This window comes from Castor canadensis, chromosome 16 (genome assembly GCF_047511655.1).
Source record: "Castor canadensis chromosome 16, mCasCan1.hap1v2, whole genome shotgun sequence".
Taxonomy (NCBI): Eukaryota; Metazoa; Chordata; class Mammalia; order Rodentia; family Castoridae; genus Castor; species Castor canadensis.
In genome coordinates, this window is record NC_133401.1 from 13,299,223 (window position 1) to 13,320,072 (window position 20,850).

At 38.2% G+C, this 20,850-nt stretch overlaps 1 pseudogene; it reads left to right on the forward strand.

The window, feature by feature from the left end:
* Positions 1-798: 798 nt before the first annotated feature.
* Positions 799-14,287, forward strand: LOC109680842 (lamina-associated polypeptide 2, isoforms beta/gamma-like; annotated as a pseudogene).
* The last annotated feature ends 6,563 nt before the right edge of the window (positions 14,288-20,850 follow it).

Genomic DNA, 20,850 nt, shown 5'->3' on the forward strand with positions numbered 1-20,850 from the left:
TGATTCTCACATGTACTTCATAGTGAGACCACAGTGAGAACCATGGAAGCCAGAACCTCCATTGCCCATCTTTGGCTGGGAAAGGTGGGAGACAAGAGTCTCATTTTAGTTGAACTTTGCACAGAACTGGAGAAGATTAACTCAGGGTCAGAGTTGTCAAAGGAACTGGCCATGAATTGCAAAATAGTAATAAGGACCTCAATATGGTAATCATACCAACTGTCACAGGGGTTGTAAGTTACAAAGAGCCCTACTGGATTTCTACCCAGATACATAGAGAAGCTCACCTGGTTATTGTATCATTGCATTCATTCTTCTTGTTTCTTATGATTCCATCTTGTATGTGGGTGAAATGAGCATAAAACAGAGCTCAGAAAGTACTAGGGAGGAAATTTACAGCATTTTGTCAACTTTGACTGATGTAGCAATCATTACTCTCTTTTCAAAAGCAGAGTCCAAGCAGAAAGTGTTTTTGCAAGGAGATCAGAGCAAGATGGTGGAGTAGAAGCTTTTTCAATTTGACTCTGTGAGTCAAATAATCAAGTGATATTTGTGTTTGTGTGCTGTATTGATTTGTGTATGTTGAACCATCCTTGCAGGTCTAGAATGAAAAAACTTGTTCCTGGTGTATGATCTATTTGATGTGTTGTTCAATTTGGTTTGCAAAGAATTTCTTGGTGGTCGTGGAATTTGATCTCAGGGTCTTACACTTGCTAGAAGCACTATGGCACCTAAGGTACTCCCCAGCCCTTCAGCCTGGATTGAGGTACTCCTCTTTACTTGTCCCATGTAGCAGACATGGCAGGTGAGTGTCTCCATGCTCAGCTTTTGTTAGTTGAGATGGGGTCTTGTGAACTTTTCGCCTAGATTTGCTCTAAACCTTGATCCTTGAATCTCTGCCTCCCAAGCAATTAGGATTACAGAATTAAGCCACTGAGCCCAGCTTTCAAGTATCTTATTCAGATACTTTTGCAACTATTTGCATCAAGGAAATAGGCCTATAAATTTTGTTTGTGTGTGTGTGTGTTTCCTAATCCAGCTTAGATATCAGGGTAATACTGGCTTAATAGAATGAGTTTGGTAGAGTTTCTTCCTTGTATATTTTGAAATAGTTTGGGGAACACAGGTGGTAATTCTTTAAAAGTCTGGTTATATTCAGAAGTGAATCCATCTGCCTCTGTTTTCTTCTTTGCTGGGATACTCTATTACTGCTTAAATGGTTGTACCTGATATAGACCAATTTAAATGTTTGTAACTTTTTAGGTCAGTTTAAGTAAGTTATATGTGCCTACATATTTATACATTCTTCTAGATATTCCAGTTTATGGAATGCAAGTTTTCAAATCTTTTCTAATCATCCTCTGAATTTCATTGGTATTTGTTCTGATGTCCCATGTTTATCTCTAGTTTAATTAATTTGCATATTCTCCCTTCTTTTTATTTGTGTGGCTAAGGACCTGCCATTCTTATCTTTTTCTGTTTTTCAGACATTTTATTAGCATAATTAGTTGTACAGAGGGATTCATTGTGACTTTTATTTGTGTGTTTATAATGTATCTTTATTAGATTCACCCTTCCATCATTCTCCCTTATTTCCCTCCCTCCCTTCATAGAACAATTTCAACCAAATTCAACGTTTTATTCTCATAAAAGTATACAAAGCATATCGACAATATTTACCCTCCTTCACCCTCTTTATTTACCCTCCATCCCCCACTGGTACACAACCTCAGACCAAACCTGTTTTACATTCCTATCCTTCATTTTTAAATATATGTTGATTATTCAAGGAGATTTTCCCAAGGTGTTCCCTGCATCCATATGTTGTACTTTGAACAGATTTACCCTCTCTATCACTTACTCTTTCTGTGTTGCTCTGGTCCCTTATTCAACACCTTGTAGTGCATTTTGTTATACCATCTTCAAACACTGGTGCAATGTATTTTAATATTATCCACTCTCTATCATTCCCTTTTCCTCTCCTGCTTTCCCATAGTGCCCTCAGACAGAACCACTGTTAAAATTATGAATATCTCAATTTTCTTAAATTTGTGAGGGTTGCATTTTGTCCTAAAATATGATCTATTTTGGAGAAGGTTCCATGAGTTACTGAAAAGAATATGCATTGCATGGTAATTGGGTGAAATACTCTGTAGATGTCAGTGATGTTCATTTGGTCTAATGTGTGTATTAGGTCTAAAGTTTCTTTGTTGATATTTTGCCTTTATGGCCTATCTGTTGGGAACAGTGGGGTATTCAGGTCTTCCACTGTCACTGTGTTGGGATCTATCTGTGCTTTTAAGCCCATTAGTGTGTTTTTAATGAAGTTGAGTGCCCCTATATTTGGCATGGATACATTAAGAATTGATATTTCCTCTTGATGGATGGTTCCTTTAACTAACATGAAGTGACATTCATTGTCTCTTCTGACAGATTTTAGTCTCAGGTCTACTTTGTCAGGTATAGGTGTAGCTACTCCTGACTGTTTATTGGGGCCATTTGCTTGGAAAATCTTTTTCCACCCTTTGACACTAAGCCAGTGTTTGTTTGTTTGTTTTCAGTGAGATGTGTCTCTTATAAGCAACATATGCTTGGGTGTTGTTTTTTAACTGAAGTTGCTATTCTATGCCTTTGGTTGGAGCATTATGGCCATTAACACTCAGTGTTAGTATTGAGAGTTGTGTGGTGTTTCCTATCATTTTTATTCCCCTGGTGTTTACTTTTTCCCTAGTCCTTGTTTACTGGTCTGCTTGGTCAAAAGAGTTTATTCATTTTTGCATCTTCCTGTCTGATTTCTTCTTTGTGTAATAGTCATTTAAGTATTTTCTACAGTGCTGGTTAGGTGGTCATGAATTCCTTCAGTTTTTGTTATTGTGGATGGATAGTTTTGCTGGATAGTCTAGTCTGTGTTGAAAATGAAAATAAAACCTACCAGAATCTGTAGGACACAGCAAGGGCAATGCTAAGGGAAATGTTTATAGCCGTAAGAGCCTATATTTTAAAAAGCAGAGACATCTCACATAAACAACCTAATGATGCACCTTAAGCAGCCAGAAATACAAGAACAAAACAAACCCAAAACTAGCATACAAAGAGAAATTATAAAGATCAGAGCCAGTATCAATGAGCTTGAGGCCAAAAAAACTATTCAAAGAATCAATGAACAAAAAGTTGGTTCTTTAAAAAGACTAACAATATTAACATACACTTAGATAGCATGACATGACAGAGGAGGGAAAAGACCCAAATTAACAAAATCAAAGATGAGAAGAGGGACAAAACCACAAATGCTAACGAAATCTTGAGGGTCATTAGAGAATACTTTGAAAACTTATATTCAAGTAAACTGGAAAATCTAGAAGAAATGGATAAATTTCTAGACACATATAACCAACCAAAATTGAACCAAGAAGATATTAACCACCTAAATAGACTAATAATAAGCAATGATATTAAAGCAGTAATAAAGAGCCTCCCTATACAGAACCCAGTACCTGATAGATACATGAATGAATTCTACCACACCTTTTTTTTATTCATATGTGCATACAATGTTTGGGTCATTTCTCCCTCCTTACCCCCTCTTACCCTCCCCTCTCCCCCCCACCCCCTCAATACCTGGCAGAAACTATTTTGCCCTTATCTCTAATTTTGTTGAAGAGAGAGTATAAGCAATAATGGGAAGGACCAAGGGTTTTTGCTAGTTGAGATAAGAATAGCTATACAGGGAATTGACTTGCATTGATTTCCTGTGCATGTGTGTTACCTACTAAGTTAATTCTTCTTGATCTAACCTTTTCTCTAGTTCCTGGTCCCCTTCTCCTATTGGCCTCAGTTCTTTAAGGTATCTGCTTTAGTTTCTCTGCTTTGAGGGCAACAAATGCTATCTAGTTTTTTAGGTGTCTTACCTATCCTCATACCTCCCTTGTCTACCACACCTTTAAAGAAGAACTAATACCAACACTCCTCAAACTTTTCCAGGACATAGGAAGGGAAGGAACACTACCAAACTCATTTGATGAAGTCAGTATTACATTCATTCCAAAACCCAATGAAGATGCAAACAGAGAGAGAGAGAATTTATAGGCCAATATATTTAATGAATATAGACACAAAAATTCTCAACAAAATAATGGCAAATAAAATTCAACAACACACCAAAAATATCACACACCATGACCAAGTCGGTTTCATTCCAGGGATGCAAGGAAGGCTAAACATACATAAACCTATTAATGTAATACAGCACATAAACAGAAACAAAGACAAAAACCACATGATCCTCTCAATCAATGCAGAAAAAGTCTTTGACAAAATTCAGCACCCTTTCATGATAAAAGCTCTTGAGAAACTAGGAATAGAAGGAATGTTCCTCAACACCATAAAGGCTATATATAACAAATCAATAACCAACATCATACTAAATGAAGAACAATGGAAACTATTCCAACTAAGTTCAGAAACAAGACAGGGGTTCCCAGTTTCCCCACTCCTATTTAATATACTTTTAGAATTCTTAGCCAGAGCATTCAGATAAGAGCAAGAAATATATCTCAACTAGCAAAAACCTTTTGTCCTTCTTATTATTGTTTTTGCTCTGTCTTCAACAAAATTAGAGATAAGGGCAAAGCAGTTTCTACCTGGAAGTGAGGGGTGGGGGGATAGGAAGGTGGCAGGGGGAGGGGGCGGGGGGGATAGCGGGGAGAGATGACCAAAACATTATATGCACATATGAATAAATGGTAAAAAAGAACAAGAAATAAAATAGATTCAAATAGGAAAGGAAGTAGTCAAACTATCCCTATTTATAGATGACATGATACTATGCCTACATGACCTTAAAACTCCACCAAAAAACTCATAGAAGTTATAAACTCTTTTGGAAAAGTAGCAGGATACAAAATTAATATACAGAAATCAGTAGCCTTCCTATATATCAATAATGAATAGACTGAGCAAGAAATCAGGGGAAAAAACCCACATACAATAGCCTCAAAAAAAAAGGAAAGTACCTTGGAAGAAATTTAATGAAAGAACCAAAGACCTTTTCAATGAAAAGAGACAAATCAAAGAAGACACTGGAAGATGGAAGAGACAAATCAAAGAAAACACTGGAAGATGGAAAAATCTCCCATGCTCATGAATTGGTAGGATCAACATTGTGAAAATGGCTATACTACCAAACGAAATCTACATGTTCAATGCAATAACTATCAAAATCCAAATGGCATTCTTCACAGAAATAGAAAAATAAATCTTGGAATTCACATGGAAACACAAAAGACCTCAAATAGCCAAAGCAATTCTAATCAAAAAGTCCAATGCTAGCAGTATCACAACTTCTGATTGCAAATTATACTACAGAGACATAATAACAAAAACAGCATGGTATTGGCACAAAAACAGACATAAAGACAAATGGATTAGAATAGAAGACCCAGAAATAAACCCACACAGCTACAGTCAACTGATTTTTGACAAAAGAGCTGAAAGCACATACTGGAGAAAACACAGCTTGTTTAACAAATGTTGCTGGGAAAACTGGATACCCACATGTAGAAGACTGAAACTATATCCCTGTCTTTCACCCTGAACCAATATCAACTTAAAGTGGATCAAGGACCTTAATATAAGACCTGAAACTCTAAAACAACTATAGGAAGTAGTAGGAAATACACTGGAACACCATAGGCATAGGGAACAACTTCCTAAATAGAACTCAAAAGGCTCAGCATCTAAGAAAAAGAATGAACAAAAGGGACTGCATCAAACTAAAAGGCTTCTGTTTCACAAAGCCATTAAACTCAAGAGACCGTCCACAGAATGGAAGAAAATATTTGCCAGCTATTCATCTGGATAAAAGACTAATATCCAGCATCTACAAGAAACTCAAAAAACTCAACCTCCAAAGAATCAATATCCCAATGAAGAAATGGGAATGGAAATATGAATTAAATAAGAATTGCTCAAAAGAAGAGGTATAAATGGCTAATAAATACATGAAGAAGAGTTCGACTTACCTGGCTGTAAAAGAGGTAGAAATCAAAACTACTGAGGTGATTTCATCTCACCTAAGTTATAATGGCCACATTCAAGGACGAAAACAATAAATGCTGGACAGGATGCAGTGAATCAGGAATCCTTATGCACTTTTGGTGGGAATACAAATTAATACAACTGCTATGGAAAGCAGTATGGAGATTCCTCAAAAAGCTGAAGATAGAGCTGCCATATGATCCAGCGATAACACTCCTGATTATATATCCAAAGGAACATAAGTGAGGATACAATAGAGACACTTGTAAGCCGATGTTTATCACAGCACTGTTCAAAATCGCCAAGCTATACAAACAACCCAGATGCCCTACAACTGATGAATGGATCAAGAAAAATGATAACAATGGAGTTTTACTGAGCCATAAGGAATAATGATACCATGTGGTTTGAAGGTAAATGGATGCAATTGAAGGATATCATGTTAAGTGAAGTAAGCCAAGTTTAGAAAGACAAGAGCCACAGGTTTTCCCTCATATGTGAAAGATAGATCGAAAAGACAAACATATACACAAAAACCATTGAGCATATACAAACTCATACATAGAACATGTTTGTAATAGTGTAATTACTCTATAGAACTTGGGGACAATAGGAATGATAGAGTATCAGCAACACTATTATACATAATATCTGTGAAGGTAGAGGATATAAGGATATTTATTGAAAGCTATGGGAAAATGGGGGATGGAAGGTAAAGGGATAAGGGAGAGCAATGGAAGGGGTTGAATGGACCAAAATAAAGTATGCTCATAGCAGGGATACATTGAGAAACACCTTTGAACATCTACTTAACTATTAACAATGAAAGACAGGACTGTAAAATAAGTACAGTGTGTGGGAGGGTACTTGTGGGAGGGGGATGGGTGAATGAAGGAAATTAAGGTGAGGGAATATGGTTGATGGACTTCATATACTTACATGAAATAGAACAAAGAAACCTCTTGCAACAGCTTTAAGTGGGGCAGATAGAGGGCCGAGGGGAAGAGACAGTGGAGGTGATCTAACCAATGTACAATATAAGCCTATTTGGAAATGTCACAATGAATCCCCCTATACAACCAATATATCCTAATTAAAAAGTTGAGTAAACAAAAGAATGAAAGCTGAAACCATTTCCCCTAAAGTCAAGAATAAGACAAGAATGTCCATTCTTACTCAACCTACTTCTGGAATTTCCAGCTAGCACAATAAAAAATAAAATGAATTAAAATAGGAAAGGAAAAGGCCAAATTATCTCTATTTGCAGATGACATGATCTTATGCCTTATATATCCTAAAACCTCCACCAAAAAAATCCTAGACATCACAAACATCTTCAGCAAAGTTGCAGGATACAAAATTAATGTACAAAAGTCAGTTGGTTTCTCTATTCCAACAATGAACAGACTGAGAAAGAATTTAGGAAAACAGTCCCTAAACTGAACAAAGGAAGTGAAAGACCTCCACAATGAAAACTGTAAACCAGTTAAAAAAGAAACTGAAGAAGACATCAGAAGATGGAAAGATCTCCCATACACATGTATCACAGAATTAAAATCATGAAAATGGCCTCCAAAGCAATCTACATATTAAGTGCAATCCCCATCAAAATTCCAATGACATTCCTCACAGAGACTGAAAAATCAACCCCTGAAGTTCATCTGAAAGCATAAAATAGTGTGGATATCCAAGGCAATAATGAGCTAAATAATGGTTGGGGGGAAAGTATAAGGAAGAATAGTAGAGGGGGATAGACTGATTAAATTGCAATATATTTACAGGTAATATACTAAGTCAAAACCACACTGAAAAATGAACAGACACTTAAACAATGGAGGACAGAACTGGATAATAGGTAATATTAAGGGGAGGGTGTTAATGGGAGGGAAAGGTTAATGAAGAGGGAGAATGTGGTTGATGTATTTTCTATATATATATGAATATGGAGCACTGAAACTTGTCAAAGTCATTTTTAGAAGGAGAAAGAGGAAGAATAATGGAGTGGATGAACCAAACCAGGGTACATCATATGCATATGTGAAAATGTTGCAACACAACTTCCTGTAAAACTATGATAAACCAATTAAAAACATTTAAAAATCAACATACAAAAATCTACAGCTTTTCTATATGGCAACAATAACAGGGTGAGAAAGAATTCCGGAAAACAATTCTACCTATGATAGCATTAAATAATAAAATACCTAGGTATATCTAACAAAAGGGGTGAACAAACTACACTGAAAGCTATGAAACTTTGAAGAAAGAAATCGAAGACATCAGAATATGGAAAGATCACCCATGCTCATGGGATGGCAGAATTAATATTGTGAAAATGCCTATATTATTGAGTGCAATCTACAGATTCAATGCAATGCCCATCAAAATTGCAATGTTATTCTTTGCAGAAATAGAAAAATAAATCCTAAAACTCATATAGAAGCATAAAAAATGTGAATAGCAAAAAGAATAATGTTGGACCTCAAATTATACCAAAGAGACATAATAATTTAAAAAATAGCATGGTACTGGCACAAAAACAGACACAAAGACCAACAGTGCAGAACAGAAGACTCAACCCTGTTGCTGGTGCTCACACGTCTAATCCTAGGCACTTAGGAAGCAGAGATCAGGAGGATCATGGTTTGAAGCCAGCCCAGACAAATAGTTCACAAGACCCTATCTCTAAAATGCACAACACAAAAATGGGCTGGAAGAGTGGCGCAAATGGTACAGCACCTACTACCAAGCATGAGGCTCTGAGTTCAAAACCCAGTAACACCAAAAAAAAAAAAAGAATAAAAGACCCAAAACCAAAACCACACTGTTACAGCCATCTGATCTTTGACCAAGGAGCCAAAACCATACGCTTAGAGCAAAAATAGCCACTTCAACAAACAGCCCTGAGAAAATGGGTCTTTGAAGCTTACTACAGGAAAAATCAGGGAAAACTCTGGAAGATAATGGTCTCAGTAATTATTTTCTGAATAGGACACAAATTGACCAGGAAATAAGAACAAGAATTGTAGGACTGCATCAAATTAAAAAGTGTCTGCATATCAAAAGAAATAATTACCAGAATCGAGTGACAACCCAGAGAGTGGATAAAAGGGATAAAAGATGACCATCCAGAATATACAATGAGCTAAAAAAAAAAACTAATCAGCCAAAAATAAATAATCCAATAAATAAATGGGTAAATTGAACAGTTCTCATAGTAAGAAATTCAAGTGGCTAATAAATAGATGAAGAAATGTTCAATAACCTTAGCCATAAAATCAGAACTATGCTAAGATTCCATTTCACCCCAGTAAGATTGGCAATCATCAAGAAAACAAACAACAAGTGCTGGTGAGGATGTGGGTGGAGAGGAACCCTTATACATTGTTGGTGGGAATGTAAACTAGGGCAACGACTATGTAAATCAATATGAAAACTATCAAGAACTAAAAATAGATCTACCTTATATCCCTGGTATAGCACTCTTTGGCATATATCCAAAGAAGTACAAGTCAAGATACAATAGAGCACCTGCACACTCATATTTATGGCAGCACTATTCACAATAGCCAAGCTATGGAATCAGCCTAAGTGCCCAACAACTGATGAATGAATAAAGAAAATGTGGCATATATGTGGTATACCATGCAGTATTACTTAGCTATAAAGAATGAACTATGCCATTTGCAGGAAAACAGACTGAACTGGAAAGCCAAGTTCCAAACCAAATATCACATCATATGTGGAGTCTACACCTAAAATGATGACAATAATAATAATAATACATGAGCATAAAATGTGGACTGTGTGTGGGAAGTCCTGGAATTCCTAGCCAGAGCAACAAGGCAAGAAGAAGATATAAAAGGAATACAAATAGGTAAAGAAATAGTCAAAGTATCTCTATTTGCAGATGACATGATCCTATACCTCAAAGACCCAAAAAACTCCTAGACACCATAAACAGCTTTAGCAAGGTAGCAGGATACAAAATCAACTTACAAAAATCAGTAGCCTTTCTATATACCAACAATCAACAAAATGGGAAAGAACATAGGAAAACAATTCCATTTACAATAGCCTCAAAAAAAATCAAATACCTAAGAATAAACTTAATGAAGGATGTAAATGACCACTACAAGGAGAGCTACAAACCACTGAAGAAAGAGATTACTTGTGAATGACAAAATTTTATTGGTCAGATTTTCTATTGGATGAAGAAAACCAATTATTCATCACTTCCCTGAGTTCTTTCCAACCGGCTTTGCATCAGTATGGATTTAAGACCTTACTCCCATCAAAGACATATTCTCCACTTCCTTATGAGCCAGGCTCCCTAGTTCTCATTAAGTCTTACAGGAGAAATCAGTTGGCTGCTGTTGAACAAGATCCCTTCCCTGTTCTTCTTTCTACTCCTACACCTATTAAGTTACCTGGCATGTCTAGCTGAATATATCACTCCAAAGTCAAGCCATAGACACCTCAGCCATAAGATGACTCCACCGATCATCAGGAAGAACTAAACAATAATTCCTGTACTCCTATAGAGGATCTTAAATATGTCTTTAACAAGAGCCCTAAGATAAGTACTTAACTATGCTCTCTTGAACAACTGTTGTTCTTCTCCTAGGTGCACCCTTCATGACATCTGAAACAAACTCATTCTTCAGTTGGGCCCAACACTACACCACATTAGTTAATAGGAGCAATTGCTGAGCATGTGGGTTAATGTCCATTCCCCAGAAGTTCTGGGATCCCCTGCTGGATCTCCCCACTACAAAAGACCAAGTGGGAATGTGTTGTTTGATTTCAACATACATATCTGGTATGCAAATATGAGGACCCAAGATGTCACTCAGTAGGATGTCACTCAATAGCCAATGTGGGAGACCATCCTAGACCCAAGACATAAGCTCCAGAAAGAGACAGAGACATGGATGCAAGAGGAGGCAGGAAGACAGGGAACAAGAAATAAAAGAGAAATAAGAGGAAGGGGAAAAATAGAGGGAGGCCTTTCTTCTTTTACTCTCTTCCATGTCTCTCTGTGTCTGCAGTCTGTTAGCCTCTTCTCCATCTCCATCTCTACTTCTCTATTTCTGTGTGAGTCACTCACTCTCTAGGTACTTCTGTCTCCATCTCTCAATTTCTATGGCTTGTGCTTTAAGTTTGTGTGTTCTCTCTATCTGACAGTATCCACCAATTTCTTGCCTTCTCTTTATCACCACACCTCTCTGGCTTCCTAGAAGATCAATTCTCTTTCACAGTTATGAATGGATCAGTTTTGACTGTGCTGAATAAGGGATATTCAGGGAGATTCCCAAAACACCCTGTGTGAAGTAGGTTTATAGCCTGCTGCCTGTGTTGTGGGCTAGGCTTGGTGCAGGCTCCCAGGTTGGACGCACTTGGTAAGTAGTTGAGTCTACAGGGGCTTTTGTGCAGGGTCTGGCTTTGCTCTTGTGTCTGCCCCTTGCAGCTCTGCACCGTGGTGTTTCTCCAGGACCACGGTCCTAGTGGATCTGAGGCATCAGTGCACCCCGGCCAGAGGAAGTAGAGTGGCGGTGCTGTGATGGTTTGACGGGGCTGCAGAGTCACAGATCCCGACCAAAGACAATTTGAAGAGTAAGTTGGTCGCCAACAGTGTGACACTCCCAGCCGGGGAGCAGGGTAAAGACCAAAGATGTGTACATGCAGCTCTACCTGCAGAATCTTACCACGCACAACCAGTGTCAACAGCAAAGGGCCACCGGACTTCTCCAGTGATGAGGAGTGAGAGCCCACATCAGCAGGAAAGCTACAAAGGAAACGGATAAATCCAGACTAGAAGATAAAGATCATCTTCATGTAACAGAGCTCTCTAATGAAGACCTTCTGGATCAGCTTGTGAAATATGGAGTGAATTCTGGTCCTATTTTGGGAACAACCAGAAAGCTATCTGAGAAAAAGCTGGTGAAACTGAGGGAACAAGGAACAGAATCAAGATCTTTTATTCCCCCACCAACAATTTCTTCTTCAACAGAAAATACAAGGCAAAATGGAAGTCATGACTGACAGATACAGTGACAATAAAGGAGACTAAAATAGAGCTCAAGTTTGAGAAGAAAGAACCACTAAAGGGCAGAGCAGACTCAAGTAACACTCAAGCCAAGAAGAATTGAACACAATCTGAGCTATTCCCAGGACTGATGGACAGGTGGATCTTCAAAAGATGGACCTCTTCAGGCCCGAGGGTCCTTATGAACTCCAAAGAAAAGGACAGAAACTTCACAACATTTTTGTATAGATGATGCAGTAATTTCAGAGAGTACTCCTATAGCTGAAACTATAATGGCTTCAAGCAATGAATCCTTAGTTGTCAATAGGGTGACTGGAAATTTCAAGCACACAGCTCCAATTCTGCCAATCACTGGATTCTCAGACATACCCAGAAGAACACCAAAGAAACTGTTGACAAGAGCTGAAGTGGGAGCAAAAACTGAGGAAAGAAGAGTAGAAAGGGGTATCCTTAAGAAATTGTCCCCTATGAAGCATCTACACCTACAGGAATTAGAGCAAGTTGCCACAGGCCTATCAAAGGGGCTGCAGGCTGGCCATTGGTACTTGGTGATTTCACGATGGAAGAATCTTTCTCACCTAAATATGTTCCTAGTATGTTCCCTTGGTGGATGTCAAATTAGAGAAGATGAAAAAGGGATGACACTCCATTCCTGTGTGGATAAAAATGACTCTCTGCCTTGGAAGCTGCTCTCTAGGTCCCAGAGATCCAGAGCCCCTGAACTCATGATATTCATTTGGGTTTGGCCAATGAGTGGCATCATTGAGGGATGAGAAGGAAGAAATGAAAGAGGGCCTAGGATATTTATCTCTTCTGCTTCCTTTTTGATTTGTCAGAGTTCTGGCAGTGGCTACCTCCATGACTAGTGCTTTCTACTGGGAAGTTCCCTAGAAACTTTAGGGATCAGGCCTAAAGATGGCATTAACTCCCTAATGGTACCTTCTGGATGACTTAATACTTCCTATTGGTTCCCTAATTCCTACTTATACACCGTAAATAATAACTTCATTTGAATGCCTCTGAGTGTATGTGTCATCTGGTTCCCAAAAATATCCTGACTGATATAATAGGCAGGAGACAGGCAAAGAGCCATTTAGGCTAGACTGTTAAAACAGGTTACTATGTGACTTGATCATACTTAACAACACTTCATGAGCCTAAAGAATGGCCATTCACACCTGTTCTTTAGGATCTGGACTTCTGGAGATGCTTAACAGTTGAAATGATGGATTTGAGGGTTATTTTTCCTCTCTCCTTCCAATTCCTGCCAACATCTTCTCTATTTTTTAAGCAAGTGAAGAGTGTGTTAACTATGCTATGTTCGATAATGGTGACTACCATTTTTTTGATGCTTATAATGTGCCAGACACTAAGCCAAAACGTTTTTGTTGGTTGGTTTTCTTATGGTTCTGGGGATTGAACCCAAGGCCTCACCCATGCCACTTACTAAGGCAAGAGGCTGAAACTCTTGAACCTCTTGCCTCAGTCTCCTGAGGGGTAGGACTGCAAATGTGTACAACCATGCCTGGCTTTGTGCCAAACACGTTAGATGCTTGACCTCATTTAACTTCCACATCAAGTTACTGTGAAGGTACTCTTACTATTCTCATCATATACATATAGGGAACAGAGGCTCAAAGAACTAAGTAACTTGGCCAAAACCAATGAGTTGATAAATAGCAATAGTAGTTAACCCCAATTGCAACCAATATTTTCTTTTCCTGGGTGCATGAGAAACTATATTTCTCATCTCTCTTTGAAATTGGGTAGGGTATTATTCCTAGTTTTGCCAATATGTTATGACTTCAAGGGGCTGACACATTTCAGAGCTGACATATAATGTTTAATGCCTTAGTCCTGTGCCACAGCAGTCATATAATAAAATAGAGGTACCATAAGATGAAAGCTACTTGGATAACTGAGATTTTACATGAGGGCTACTGTCTTGCAGTGACTTGGACCTGCACTGATTTGGTGCAAAGACAAAATAAATTTTTATTATGTTAAACTGAAAGGGGATGACACTCCATTCCTGTGTGGATAAAAATTTTACTATTGGTTGTTGTGGCAGTTATTTTGGTTTTGGTCTATCAAGCTATAGAAACTAACCAAGGAAATCCCCTCTCTAATTTTCTTCATGATAACTCTAAACCATCTAAATGGTATCACTTTGGCACATTGACCTTGTTCTCCTGTTTTTAATAATTGTAGAGAAATATTTGTGTATACTTATTGACTGAAGAACTAAAAATAATGTGATTTCACCTCAATGAATTTAGTGTTCCATTGAAAAGCAAACAAGATACATAAATGAACTTCATTTAAATGTTTTGGACTAGAAGGAGATCACGTTGTGCCATATGAATAATCTTTTTTAGCTCTGAAACTTTTTGTAGGCTTTATTTTTTAATATGGACACCTAATTTCATTTTTGGGAAAAATATATTGCTTTTGTGTATTTGGAAAACAAGGGCAAAACATGGTAGTTATAATGGGAAGCTATACATTTAAATATTTGAATATAGGTTCTCAAGTAGTCTCTAATGATTTCCTGGACTTCCATGGTGTTTGTTGTTATCTCCTCTTTTGCATTCCTGATTTTACTAATTTGGGTTTTTTTCTCTCCTCATTTTAGTCAGGTTTGCCAGGGGTCTATCAATCTTGCTTATTTTTTCAAAGAACCAACTTTTTGTTTCATTAATTCTTTGTATGCTTTTTTTTTGGTTTCTATTTCATTGATTTCAGCTCTTATTTTTATTATTTCTCTCCTTCTATCTGTTTTGGGATTTGCTTGTTCTTATTTTTCCAGGAGTTTGAGATATATCATTAGGTCATTGATTTGGGATTTTTCAGTCTTTAATATATGCAGTCATGACTGTAAACTTTCCTCTCAGGACTGCCTTTGCTGTGTCCCATAGGTTCCTGTAGGTTGTGTTTTCATTTTCATTGACTTCCAGGAACCTTTTAATTTCCTCCTTTATTTCATCAATGACCCATTGTTCATTAAGCAATGAGTTATTCAGTTTCCAGCTGTTTCCATGTTTTTATTTTTATTTTTGTTGTTGAGTTCTAGTTTTATTACATTGTGATCAGATAGAATGTATGGTATAATTTCTATTTTCTTATATTTGCTGAGGCTTGCTTTGTGCCCTAGGATATGATCTATTTTGGAGAAGGTTCCATGGGCTGCTGAGAAGAATGTATATTGTGTAGAAGTTGGATGAAATGTTCTGTAGACATCTAGTAGGTCCATTTGATCTATTCTATATTTTAGATCTTGGATTTCTTTATTGATTTTTTGTTTGGATGACCTATCTATTGATGATAGTGGGGTGTTAAAGTCTCCCATGACCATTGTGTTGGAGCTAATATATGCTTTTAGGTCTTTCAGGGTATGTTTGATGAAATTGGGTGTATTGACATTGGGTGCATATAGGTTGATAATTGTTATTTCCTTTTGGTCTATTTCCCCTTTTATTAGTATGGAATGTCCTTCTTTATCTCATTTGATCAATGTAGGTATGAAGTCTACTTTGTCAGAGATAAGTATTGCTACTCCTGCCTGTTTTCAGGGGCCATTGGCTTGGTAAATCTTCTTCCAGCCTTTCATCCTAAGCCTATTCTTATTTCTATCGATGAGGTGGGTCTCCTGTAAGCAACAAATTATTGGATCTTCCTTTTTAATCCAGTTTTTCAAATGGTTCCTTTTGATGGGGGAATTAAGTCTGTTAACATTAAGTGTTAGTATTGACAGGCATGTGGTGATTCCTGTTATTTAGTTGTCTTAGTTGTTTGAAGGTTTGATTGTGTGTACCTAAGTTGAGGTTACTGTCTACTGTCTTGCTTTTTCTTTTCCTGTAGTTTGGTACTGCCTCCCCTTTCATGGTTATGTTGGGTTTCACTTTCTGTGTGCAGAATTCCTTGAGGAATCTTTTGTAGTGGTGGCTTTGGGGTCATATATTGTTTTAGTTTCTGCTTATCATGGAAGACTTGTATTGCTCCATCTATTTTGAATGATAGTTTTGCTGGGTAGAGTATCCTAGGGTTGAAGTTATTTTCATTCAGTGCCAGAAGATCTCACCCCAAGCTCTTCTTGCTTTTCATGTTTCTGTTGAGAAGTCTGCTGTAATTTTGATGGATTTGACTTTGTATGTTGTTTTTTCTCTCTTACAGCCTTCAATATTCTTTCTCTAGTCTCTGTACTTGTTGTTTTAATAGTAATATGTCATAGGGTAGTTCTATTTTGGTCAGGTCTGTTTGGAGTTCTGGAGGCTTCCTGTAACTGTATGGGCATAGTTTTCTCTGGATTTGGGAAATTTCCCTAATTATTTTGTTGAATATATTATGCATTCCTTTTTCTCGCACCTCTTCTCCTTCTTCAATGCCCATGATTCTCAGGTTTAGTCTTTTGATGGAGTCAGTGAGTTCTTGCATTTTCTTTTCACAGGTCTTGAGTTGTTTAACTAAAAGTTCTTTGGTTTTTCCTTTAATTACCATTTCATCTTCAAGTTCTGAGATTCTGTCTTCTGCTTGTTCTATTCTGCTGGATTGGCCTCCATTTTGTTTTGCATTTCTGTTTCATTCTTTTTTCTGAGGTTTTCCATATCCTGAGTCATTTCCTCTTTAATATTGTCTGTTTTCATCCTGAGTTCATTTATCTATTTATTGATCGTGTTCTTTGTTTCACTTTGGTGTTTATACAGTGCTTCCATAGTTTCTTTTATTTGTTCTTGTGCTTTCTCAAATTCTCTATTTTTGTTGTCTTGGAATTTCTTGAGTATCTCTTGTACATTTTGGTTGACCATATCCAGTGTCATCTCTATAAAATTCTCATTGATTACCTGTAGTATTTCTTCTTTTAGATTGTTCTTGTGGGCTTCACTGGGTTCTTTGGCATAATTTATCTTCATTTTGTTGGAGTCTGGATCTGTGTATCTGATTTCTTCATTTCCCTGTGGTTCTTGTACTAATTTACTACTAGGGGGGAAATGGTCTCCCTCTTTTTTCCATCTTCCCATCATTGCCTTTGCTATTGTTACTGTCCCTGTACTGTGTGTAATTCAGTATTGTCTAGCTTGTAATAATAACAATGGTGATATCTAGAATGGAAGGGTGAGTGGAGAGGGAAAGCAAAGAAGGTAAAGAAAAAGGGAAAATACAAACCAAACAAGCAAACAAAAAACCAACCCAAAAAAAAAAACAGAGCCAAAGAAATAAACAGGGAGAAATAGTGTACTAATCAATGGTAAGCTAAACAGGCATTAGAGAGACAGAGAGAGGATAATAAAAAGAAAATCCCCAAGTTCAAATGCAATAAAGTTTCAGTCTTAATAATTTTGGTGTTAGTCCTTCAGCCTCCAATCCTGGAGATGGTGTCTCAGAAGTAGTTCTATCATTGTCTCATCAAAGGGGAAAAAAACAAAAAACAAAACAAACAAAAAAACAAAACAAAATATCCCAAGTTCAAATGCAATACAGTTTTAGTTAGTCCTTCAACACACAGTTCTGGTTCAGTCATTGTCTCATCAAAGGAAGAGAAAAAAAAAGGAAAAAAACAAAAAAAAAAGGGAGTCTGGAGATAGCTTTGTGAATGTCTACCTGAGGCTGTGGCTCACCTGCCAGCTGTTGCTGGAGGCTTTATTGATTGCAAATCTCAGGAATGAGCTTAACACTCACCTAGCCCTGCAGGCTTTGCTTATTTAGAGTTCTCCTGGGTGCATGCCCCTTTTGTTTTCTCCAGTATACACCCCTACCCGCCTGTGCCACACTTTAGGTGACTTTGGAAGCCTTCCCCTTTCCAAGGTTGCTGGACGGGGGCTGCCACTCCTGCCTTCTCCAGCTGGCTTGTTTATTTACAGTTCCATGAGGGATTGCCCCTCCCCCACTCTTTGGAGCTCAGGGAACCCTGCCCTCTTTGCTATGTCTTTTTGTTTTTGTTGTTGTTGTTTATTCAGCTTGGTTTTTTTCTTTTTTCCCTGGGTGGGGGGGTCAGTCTGTCCAGGGGGCTATGCTTATCTGGACCAGGGTTGTTTGTGGGAGTACCATGTGCCACTTAGCTCACCTGGTGGTCTGCTTCTCTCAAGCCAGTAAGGAGCTGGCTGGTGGTGCGGGAGCCCTTTAACATGGAGTGGAGATGCTATGCGTAGGCTGGGGGGTGCTGAGGAGTCAGAGTTTTGCCTCTTCTTGTTGGTTTTTTCTGCAAGGTGTATCTCCAGCATCTCTCCAAGATTTTACTTTAGGAAGCACGCTTTCTGCTTCCTCCCTCTAGTCACCATCTTGGAATCCTCCTGGAGTCAAAACTTTTGAAGCCCAATAGTTGCATCTGTTGTGAGTTACCATTGTGGTTGTCACCCATCACAAGAAGTTTGACTCAGCTATGGCTTACAGCAGCTGTAATCTATGGACACAGACACAAGTCCTTAGACAGCAGTTTTACTGGCACACTATACTGTTGAGCAAACAATAGCAGTGATTTCCCTAATGGGGACTATGACTTTCCGAGCCATGGGCCTCTGTCCTGTCTTACATACCAAACATGGATCCCCTCCCATGGAACAGACCTAAGATCCAATCAGAATGTGGTTGGATGTGTCCATACTAGTTGTGCCACCATTTCATGGTGGGTACATCCTTTAGAGCATTCTGATAGTATGACACACAGAGTCTGCAACCAAGCAAGACCATTGGAGACCATTTTTCCCTGGCAGTCTGTATAGTACCCTCTGGCATTATGAATGCAAGCCAGTAGGGAGGAAGTTTTCGCTCAGTTCCAGCTTGATTCCTCCATGTCCTATAACCAGATCATGTGGTGTCATCAGTGATGGGGACTTACCATTCAATACTGGCTTGAAATCAACTGCAGTGACAATAACATGAAGTTGGTGGGGAGGGGGAGGTCCTCAGGAGCCTCCCAGGCTAACAGCTCATAGGGGGATAGCACCCTTAGCACTCTTTTTCATTCATGCAAGATACCTTTATTTACTCTTTAGTTGTGGTTTTTAAGTGTATGGACGACTTCCGTAGCCAATTTTTATAGTGCTGTGATTTTTTTTAATATCTCCCTGGCAGTCTATACTGCTTGGTATCAACTCCCTTGCATAGGGCAGGCAGCCTCATTGGCTCCCATATCACCTAGCCACTTGAAATTGCCTTTATCATTTGTGTCCTCAGGTGGAATGCTCCAACTGTGGTGTGTGAGGTATGTCCCAGAAATATGTCCACTCATGGCCTATTTTCTTGAAGGGAAAGATACAAGCAATGTACTTGTAGGAAGGATAGTTGTTCACCCCTAGGATAATTCTGGTCTTCTTCACTTGCCCTTATCTGTCTATCTCCAAATCCATCTACAGCCATCTACAGCTGTCCACTGTTTTCTATGTTTTGGAGGATTGCCACAAATTAGGGTGCACTCTTCCCAGTGTGCCTATGTGGCCTGTGTATTAGTAGTGGAACAATATATCCATGATTTAATGTAGGCATCTCTCATCACCCTCAGGGCCCCCCCACTTGCAGACAACCTTGACCATCCCATCAGAGAAGGGTCTAGGGAAGACTTCCAATCCCATATACGCCTCTGCTTCCAAAGCAGAGGTTGCTGTATGTGTGACATGCCCTTGCCTTGGTAAGCCACTGTTCTAGCTTCAGAGCTTCTAATAAACCTACAAAGATGTCATTGAGTTTCCTGTCAGTTGTATCTTGGAACTTTACAAATTTTATGTTAGTTCTTCACAAATTCTGCCACAATCCTTCTGCAACAATCCTGCTGCAACATACTTTAACCTCACAGATTTACCCTTACCTATCTATTTACATCTTGGAACAATCCTTTCCTTTTATGAAAAAAATCTTTTTTTACCAATACAAACTCATTTCTTATCCAGAATATGTTCTCTTATAATCTTACACCTCCTTATCCCCTACAATACTCCATCAATTTTATCTTAGTACAAACCCTGCCACAATCCTTCTGTGAGATGCTTTTAACCTTGGGCTTTTCCCTTATCTGTCTATTTCCATTTTGGAACAATTTTTTTTTACTTCAGAAAATGAACTTATTTTCATACAAAATCCTGTCTTATCCAGGAAAAGTTCTTGTACTTATAATTTCCTTTGCATAGCCTCCGACTCACTACTCCCTTTCTACCTTATTTTGTAATACAAACTATATTCATGACAGAATGAAATGAATTAAGATCACTTGGCCACAGATAGCTGCCAGTTTAAGCAGACTTTATTGCTCCTTGGATTTTTAAAGGCCCTTTCACACATTGTTTTCCCTTGGCTTAATAAGAGTTATAGAATGTTACAGTACAGTCAGGGATGACCAAAACATTAAAAAACCTCCCAGACAACCTTAAACAGAAAAACTTACTACAAGCAATAAAAAGAGATAAGACAAAGAAAATATGAAGTGCTCCAAATCTTTATATGCTGAACTTGTAATTACAGTTTATGATTTAAAAGTCAGATTCATGAGAAATTATCTGATTGTCTCAGACACAGGAGTGTGGGGAGTGGAGTAAAGCTTATGAGAACTGGACACAAGCAAGGTAAGATGCAGTTAATTGCTTTTACCTGTAGGCAGAGATAGGCACAGCCCCCCGGCTATGAAACAGGGAAAGGCAGAATAGGTCTCCTAAGTTGTGTTCAGAGAAGCAGGAATGCAGTTTTCTCCTGTTACAATGTCACGCCCCTCCCCGTGGCTCCACCCTGTTTGCTGCTATAAAAGACCCCTGAAGGAGGAAGAGGTGCTTTTGCCTTTTAGA